The sequence below is a fragment of the Oncorhynchus keta genome, chromosome 27 (assembly GCF_023373465.1).
Source record: "Oncorhynchus keta strain PuntledgeMale-10-30-2019 chromosome 27, Oket_V2, whole genome shotgun sequence".
Taxonomy (NCBI): domain Eukaryota; kingdom Metazoa; phylum Chordata; class Actinopteri; order Salmoniformes; family Salmonidae; genus Oncorhynchus; species Oncorhynchus keta.
Genome location: NC_068447.1, coordinates 43,320,460 through 43,329,843, shown reverse-complemented (window position 1 = coordinate 43,329,843; position 9,384 = coordinate 43,320,460). Strand labels below are relative to the sequence as shown.

The following is a 9,384-nucleotide window of genomic DNA, read 5'->3' as shown; positions in this document are numbered from 1 at the left end:
TAGAGTTCCACATTTTAATGATCGTGAGACTTCCAAAACAACAAAGACATAACGATCGTAAAATACACGGCGCACATAGGCACTCACACAAAACAATATCCCACATCGCAGGTGGGAAAAAGGACAAACAAAGTATGATCCCCAATTAGAGGTAACGATCATCAGCTGTCTCCAATTGGGAACCATAGACACACACCAACATAGAAATAGAATACCTAGAAACCCCCCTAGTCACGCGCTGACCTAAAACACCATAGAGAACCCCGAGGGCTCTCTATGGTCAGGGCGTGACAATCCCTGGTCATTCCTACCACATCTGATCTGCAGACGGACTAAATACAAATGCTTTGTTTGTAAATTATGTCAGAGTGTTGGAGTGTGCCCCTAGCTATCCGTAATTGGGAAAAAACAAGAATCATGCCGTTTGGTTTGCTTAATATAAGGAATTTTTTAAATAATTTATATTTTTACTTTTATTTAAGTAAAAAATATATTTGAGCAATTACATTTACTTATGAGACTTAAGTATATTTAAAACCAAATACTTTTAGACTTTTACTCAACTATTATTTTACTGGGTGACTTTCACTGTTACTTGAGTCATTTTCTATTAAGGTATCTTTACTTTTACTTAAGTATGACAATTGGGTACTTTTTCCACCACAGCCAGGACAGAACAGGGTCTGAACCCGCAGTTGGACCTCTCTTTCTTGGGAACAAACATGCTCGCACGTGAGCATACACATAAGCATGTGTGAGCACACACACACACACACACACACACAAACACCCTGGCCTGGGAACTAGGGGGGTCATATTTCCCTGAGGGTTTATGGGAAAGTCATCATAAACACATTCATTTACAGATACTATACACATCCCTCCCTCCTCAGGTTGGCATCAAGCTGCTGTTCTCTGAAAGTAGATCTGAATGAGAGAGAGAGAGAGCAAGAGAGAGAGAGAGAGAGAGAGAGAGAGAGAGAGAGAGAGAGAGAGAGAGAGAGAGAGAGAGAGAGAGAGAGAGAGAGAGAGAGAGAGAGAGAGAGAGAGAGAGAGAGAGAGAGAGAGAAGGAGATGTCAATGGCGAGAGGGATCAGTGACACAGGGTGGATTAATATTGTTCTGTTCTGTTCAGACCTGGATTCAAATGGGACGGGTTTTCTCTCAAATGTTTTGTGCTGTGCTTGATTGAGCTTGGCTGGTGCGATGGAACCAATGGAATAGTCCCAAAAGTGCAAAAACCACACATCTCATCTGGCACTCTGAGCAATCAAACCCTTGACATAGTTGAAAGGAAAACAAATGCTATTTGAACCCAGGGCCCAGAGTGAGTGTCTCAGAGTAGTATTGCTGATCTAGTATCAAGTCACCCCTGTCCATGTAATCATATTCATTATTCAGTAAACTGATCCCAACACTAACACACACTAAACTATGCTGACTGACACACTTAATGTTTCATTGACTGTAATGTGAGATGAACAGAATCTCTCTCCCTCTCCCTCATTCACTGCCTCTCTCTTTTGCTGCTTCTCTCTTATCTCTGTCACTTTCTCTCTCTCTCACTCTCTCTTTCTTTTTCTCCCCCTCTTGCTCCCTCCTCTCTCCCCCTCTCTCTCTCTTTGCTGATACATCTATTTCTCTTCCTCTCTTGTGCGCTGCACGCTCTCTCCCTCCCCCTTCTCTCTCCCCTTCACTATATATCCCCCCCATCTCTCTTCCATTTAACCTTGTATCGCTACATACTGCAACCACTACATTTTAGAGATAAAATACAAACAAAACAGCTCGCTGTCCATTCAGTGTGTTTGATGCTCTGTGTAGCGCCTTGGTTTCTTTCCATTGGCCTCCCTCCTTCACTCCTCTCCTTCCTTTCATCCCCCTCTCTCCCTCCGACCCTCTCCTTCCCCTTTCCTCTCTGCTGTTGAATAATGAGAAACAGCTCTTCCAGGACTCAGGAAACTTTCAAATCTGCTCAACAACATAAATTGTTCCCACATTGTTTAACCCCACTTCAAAGCCCGTATGTTGGCCTGAGATGGGCTATTTGCTGATAAAAACCTTTAAAGCAAATCGTATTATCGGTTATGGTATATGTATGTAGCCTATGCTTTCTTTGCATGATGGCAGTGCTATGAAAGCATGGTAAATGTAATGTTTGAAAATCACATTGATTTCTCTAAGATAGGGTAATTGCAGAGTAATGTCTGTTCTGTAATTACGCTTAATTTCCTGAACGTTCGTCAAGATGGCCTTTCTCTATTATGACGACACCTCTTGTCGGCTAGCCCTGTTGTTTGTGTTTTAAATGGCACCATACTACGTATTCAGTGCGCTACTTTTATCCAGGGCCAATAGGGCTCTGTTGTGACTAGTAGTGCACTAAATAATGAATAGGGTGCCATTTGGGATGCGCCCACAGTTTCTCTATCCAAAACCAACACTAATGAGACAAATACAGCTTAGATTTACAAGGTCTGTGGGAGAGTGTTAGTATGTACAGGTAACATCAAGTGTCATGTTGGGGCACCACGAGCCAGAACAGCTTCAATGCACTTTGACATAGATTCTACAACTCTTGGAGGGATGCGACGCCATTCTTCAATAATTTGCTATTTTGTTGATGGTGGTGGAAAACGCTGTCTTAGGCATCGCTCCAGAAACTCCCATAAGTGTTCAAATGGAATGAGATCTGGTGAGTAAGACAGCCATGGTATGTGGTTTTCATTGTTTTCATTCTATTCAAACCATTCAGTGACCACTCGTGCCCTTTGGATGGGGGCGTTGTCATCCTATGAGGGCACAGCCATGCTAGCCAAAATAATGTCCAAAATAATGGCCTGCCCAGCATTTTTTACATGACCCTAAGCATGATGGGATGTTAATTGCCTAATTAACTCAGGAACCACACCTTTGTGGAAGCACCTGCTTTCAATATACTTTGTATCACTCATTTACATTATTTTGGCAGTTACCTGTAACTTTGTCCCATAGTAAGTCAAAATAGTGGAAAACGCAAGACTGGGCCTTTAAACGCACCTCGGCTTGTTTTCATAGGCCAGACATTTCTAAGGACGTCCGTTGAATTATGAACTGAGAATTAAGCCATAATCAATCACCGGGTGACATTTAGAACATTAGGCGTAACGGTTTGAAATAAATTATACACCAGAGGAGAACCCAGCAATTCAAGACAGAAACACACGCAGACTCACACGGATGCAGACACAGAGGCACACAGACAGAGACACTGTCAGACAGACGGATGGACAGACACGCACAGGCACAAGCGCACACACATTATCACTCGGTCTTGGAACCACACTGACGTGTAAAAAATACCACAAGAGTCCTTCTCTTGTCTCCCTCTCCCCTCCCTAACAGAGCACTATTCACCCCACTCCCTTTCTCTCCTTCTCCCTCTTTCCTTGTCTCTTCCTGTTCCGCTCAGGGCTCCCACTGACAACACTCTCATTCAACCACAGCCAAATTATCCACCTCCACTCATAAACAAACATAATCATCATCATCATTAAGTGAATTATGTCAGCGTTCACCTACATATACTCTGGATATTAGAAGTATGTGGACTGTATGTGGAACATGTACCGTACACACACACACACACACACACACACACACACACACACACACACACACACACACACACACACACACACACACACACACACACACACACACACACACACACACACACACACACACTGGAACACACTGGAACACACACACACACAGAGGCACGCACACACACACACTGGAACACACACACACACACCTTGGCATCAGATGGAACATTGGTCTGAACATTCTGCCGCCTCCTGTCACCTCTCGTAGCCTATAGACGTGAACATATTTCTGATACAAAACACACCACTCACCTTTGTAGCAATACAACCTGTGCAAAGATGAATTAGCTTGTTCAAAACCTCATGATAGAACGTAAGGAATGGGTAGCTAAAGTCGACTTGACATAAACCATTAAATAAACTATTCATTCATTTCTTGGTTGTTTTTTTTGGATCAGTCATTCATTCGTTCATTATTTAATTTGTTCACTCCTTCATTCAGTTCGATGACGCGTAAGATAATCAACCCCAGGTTATAGCCTACGAGGAGGGCTAATCATAAAGTACATTCAAATACATGTATATATTCAGTGCAAAACAAAAAACAGCAGCGCATCTAGATCCAGGTGCTGGTTTTGGCAGGAAATAAAGAAAAGCCGGTTCAGTAGGGAAACCTGAGTGTGGTGGCATCAGCTGATCGCGTTAGCGGGAATTGCACCCATTGAATTCACATTCTACTTACAGTGCCTTCAAAAACCATTCACACCCCTTTAAGTTTTCCACATTTTGTTGTGTTACAGCCTGAATTTCAAATGGATTAAATTTCGATTTGTCATCACTGGCCTACACACAATACACAATGTCAAAGTGGAATTGTGCTTTTCGAAAATGTTTACAAATGAATAAAAAATGAAAAGCTGAAATATTCAACCCCTTCATTATGGCAAGCATACATAAGTTCAGGAGTCGAAAGTTGCTTAACAAGTCACATAATAAGTTGCATGGACTTTTTTGAATGACTACAATGATACAGATAATTGTAAGAGCCCTCAGTCGAGCATTGAATTTCAAGCATAGACCAGGGCGGTTTTCCAATGCCTTGCAAAGAAGGCACCTATTGGTAGATTTGTAAAAAATAAAATAAAAAAGCAGACATGGAATATCCTTTGAGCATGGTGAAGTTAATAATTACACTTTGGTTGGTGTATCAATACATCCAGTCACTACAAGATACAGGCGTTCTTCCTAACTCAGTTGCCGGAGAAGAAGGAAACCGCTCAGGGGTTTCACCATGAGGCCAATGGTGACTTTAAAACAGTCAGCACTGTAGTTACGCCACAATACTAACCTAATTGACAGAGTGAAAATAAAAGAGGCCTGAACAGAATAAAAAATATTCAAGAAAATGCATCCTGTTTGCAACAAGGCACTAAAGTAATACTGCATAAAACGCGGTAAAGCATTAACTTCTTATCCATTACTTCTTCATAACATAACTGTGGGCTGAATCATGTTATGGGTATATTTGTAATCGTTAAGGACATGGAAGTTTTTCAGGATAAAGAATAAACAGACTGGAGCTAAGCACAGGAAAAACCTGGTTAAGTCGGCTATACACCAGATGGGAGATGTCTAAAAACATGTTTTCACTTTGGCATTATGGGGCATTGAGTGTAGATGGGTGAGATATATGTAATCAATTTTGAATTCAAACTGTAACACAAAAATTGGGAATAAGTCAAGGGCTATGAATATTTTCTGAAGGCACTGTATATGCAGTCTACTTAACCTGACCAGTTCTGGTGTCTCTTGCTGCTAACTATCTGTAACTAGCAATTACTCACTATGCTTGTTTTCTTCTGAAATCCCACCACAACCTCCACCTGTCTGGGTTCTGTGTTTCTTCTTTTCAGGGGATTTGGTATAACATATTGTGCTCACTGCCTGTAGTTATTTTAATATGACGCTTCGCTCTGGTAGTGAGCTACCCTGAAGGAGCAGAGACTCAACGCCAAGACTATGCATTGTAATCTTTCCTAATAAATGGTTAAAGCTGCAATATGTAACTTTTTGGGCAACCTGACCAAATTCACATAGAAATGTGTGTTATAGATCTGTCATTCTCATTGAAAGCAAGTCTAAGAAGCGGTATATCTTTTCTTTGTGCGCTATTTCAATACTTCCAGTTCTTAAGTTTTGTTTTTGCGTCTTTTACTTTCGGTTTTGTACACAAACTTGGAACAGCTGAAAATACAACATTTTTGGCTATGGAAAATATATTTCACAGCAGTTTAGATAGCACAATGATTCTCTACACCAGGGGTCCCCAAACTTTTTCCTGTGAGGGCCACATAACTTTTCCCTTCTCTGATGGGGGGCCGGTGTCAGTTTGTAACAGAAAAAGTGTGACGATCGTAGGGGAGCTTAAAAAATGTATTGTTTTCCAGAAAGCCACACAACCAAATAACCCTTTCCAGGTTCTTTACAGAAAAAAAAGTCAGGAAACAAATAATAACACTATTAATGAAATAAATAATAACTAAATAACCCTCTCTGAGTTCTTCACAGAAAAAACAGGAAATAAATAATAACTAAATAACTCTCTGGGTTCTTCATAGAAAAAAAAGCCATGGAACATTAACTTTCTGTCGTGCCATGCACAATCTTAACAGATAAAAGTTCAGCTCAGTTGTCAGAGCAGAATCTCTCTGACACATATGAGCAGTCTCTTAAAGTTCTTGTGTTCCTTCCTTATAATCCTTTTGTAGGTTCCAGTAGGCTTGTAGACACCGCTGTTTGCAGCTCTCTCTCATCAACTTCCCTGTGAAACCACAAAAGAAGCAGGTTGAGAAACTGAACTAAGTGATACAGCACCTACACAGCACAATACATTTCACTACCAGTATGGTTGTAAAGATGGATTTTATCCCAGTAGATTTTATTATGATTATATTTGTTTATGCTCAGAATGACTCATTCAAGTCAGAAAAGTGAGCTTACCTATGTATGTTCATCAGTGTGAACTGTGGGCCTGCATCTGGCTGGTGAGAAGTTGAATATCAGGTTCCATTCTAGTTACAGCCAGTCTCAAGCACTGATGCAAATGTTCATCTGTCAATCTTGATCTCATCGGGGTTTTCAGCAGTTTCATGCGAGAAAAGGTTCTCTCGCAGATATACGTGCTGCCAAAAACTGTGGACATTTTCATTGCGTGTTTTTTGATGTTTGGATATGTGTCGTTTGGGAGGGCGGCATAGAAGTCAATGAGACTGTTGGGCTTGAATGAGTCTTTCAGAACATCACAGTTCTGTAACTCAGCCAACTCAAACTGATATGAAGGCTGGGCTTCATCAATGTCGGCAACAAAGGGGTTCTGAAAAAGACGGATTTCTTTTGCATGAACATGTAGTTCACTGAATCGCACACCGAACTCCGCCTTCAGCATTTCCAGTGCTTCCACGCACTTTTCAGCTGGGAACGGGACCGCTGGGTTCTCTGTCGACAGGTTTTGCGTAGCAGGAAGATGGACGAAGTTGCGCTTTTTCACTTGTTCCAAAAGCAGCGCTAATTTCACCTCAAATGCTTTTATGTGTGAATACATGTCGCAAATGAGTTTCCCCTCGCCTTGTAACTGCAAGTTAAGGCTGTTAAGTATTTCTGTCACGTCTGTTAAAAATGCGAGGTGCCATTTCCATTCTGGGTCGATCAGCTCTGGGACCGTTTTGTTTTGATTTCTTCAACGCGTCTGGTGATTGTACTCGCCGACAGACTTACGGCATTAAATGCATCTTTCTTCTCGGGACACACCTCCTCCGCGACAGCATCCATACATTTCTTAACAAACTCTCCGTCAGTGAAAGGCTTACCGCTTCTTGCTATCAGTTTAGCAACCCGAAAGCTGGCCCGAACAGATGCCTGGTTCAGCTGAGCTTGGCGTACAAATGTATTCTGCTGAGATAGTAGTCCACTTTTTAGCTTTGAGAGTTTGTCTGCTCGTATTTGGCCTTGCAAGCTATCGTACTTGTCTTTGTGACGGGATTCATAGTGTCGGCGAAGATTGTATTCTTTGAATACCGCCACCGTCTCTTGACAGATGAGACAAACAGCCTTTTCTTTGCATTGAACAAAAAATAATCGTTTGTCCACTGCAGGTTAAATACCCTGCATTCTGAATCAATTTTTCTCTTACCTAACCTTTTCGCCATTATTCCGTTCTCTCTTTGACAGGGCCGGGCCTAGGATTTTTTTTCTGGAGGCCAAATAGGAAAAAAATTCGATAGCGTCTCTGGTATTGTTCAGAGGGCCGGGCCAAATGTGCTGACGGGCCGTATCCGGCCCGCGGGCCGTAGTTTGGTGACCACTGCTCTACACTATAGCCTAAGTGCTTGTTATGTCACATAAACTGAAATTAGGCAAACTATTAGCATTTTAGCAACCAGGAAATGGCGGAGCAATTTCTCCATAGTGCATCTTTAAACGTGTACGTGGGGTTTCCTTTCTGAAGAACTATATTATACATATAGTCAGTTTATGTACATCATTATAAACATAATTGGGGCTTACTCTCAGAGCTTTCTAGAGGTTTATTTACAACTTGGTCTATACTCTATGTCTTCACAGTCTTTACATTGGCTCCATACATTGGCTCTCATTGGCTCTAAAATGTCCAGGAGAAAAGTTTGGTCAGTCCATCAATATTGTTGGAGTCTTCCTGCTCAATTATATAGACCAGGGGTGTCAAACCCATTCCATGGAAGGCCTAGTGTTTGCAGGTTTTTGTTTTTTCCTTCCAATTAAGACCTAGACAACCAGATGTGGGGAGTTGCTGACTAATTAGTGACCTTAATTCATCAATCAAACAAGGGAGGGGTGAAATCCCGCAGACACTCGGTGGAGAGTTTGACATGCGATATAGAGCTTTGGGCTTCTAGTTGTGTGTCTAGATCCTTTTGTAATGGTGACGTGAGGTTGATACACCTTTATCGTATAGTCTCTCTTCCGTGCCATCTGGCCATCCATCTATCACCACATCTGTCTTTCATTCGCCTGCTTTCCATCCCTTTGGATTTCTCTTTCTGCCTTTTATTCAGCTGTTCTCCCCCGGGTTTGCTAATGCTGTAATGGGATTCAGACAGTTACTCTAGATCTAAACAAAGGAGTAAAAGTAATCCCCTGTTCCTCTACCTTCACATCGCCCTTCCTCTCCTCTCTCCAGGCCTCTAATTGGTTGCAGCCAATAATCAGCATAGGAACTCCCTATAATAAATAGAAGACAGGACACACATGCACGTGCGGACACATTCACGCACACAAACACGCGCATGTGCAGGCACACACCCACACACACTTAAGCAGCTAGTTTCATCAATACAAGTGGTAGGTAGTACAGAGACCCAAATATTTGGCTCTGTGAAATGACTCCCATTCACCCTCCCACAGCATCTGTATCTTGTGTCCCAAATGGCACCCTATTTCCTATATAGTGAACTACTTTTGACCAGGGCCCACAGAGCTTTGATCAAAATAAGTGCAGTATACAGTGGCTTGCAAAAGTATTCACCCCCACTGGCATTTTTCCTATTTTGTTACCTTACAACCTGAATTAAAATTTATTTTGGGGGGGATTGTATCATTTAATTTACACGACATGCCTACCACTTTGATGCTAAACATTCTTTATTGTATTAACAAACAAGAAATAAGACAAAAAAAAACAGAAAACTTGAGCGTGCATAACTATTCACCCCCCAAAGTCAATACTTTGTAGAGCCACCTTTTGCAGCAATTATAGCTGCAA

At 41.7% G+C, this 9,384-nt stretch overlaps 1 long non-coding RNA gene across 1 annotated transcript in view; it reads right to left on the bottom strand.

Annotated features, from left to right (window-relative positions):
• The window catches only part of LOC118360134 (uncharacterized), a 60,308-nt gene continuing 50,924 nt past the window's right edge, over positions 1-9,384 (bottom strand). The window contains exon 3 of the long non-coding RNA XR_004820817.2: positions 1-927. This is a non-coding gene — a long non-coding RNA (uncharacterized LOC118360134). The remainder of the gene's footprint in view (positions 928-9,384) is intronic.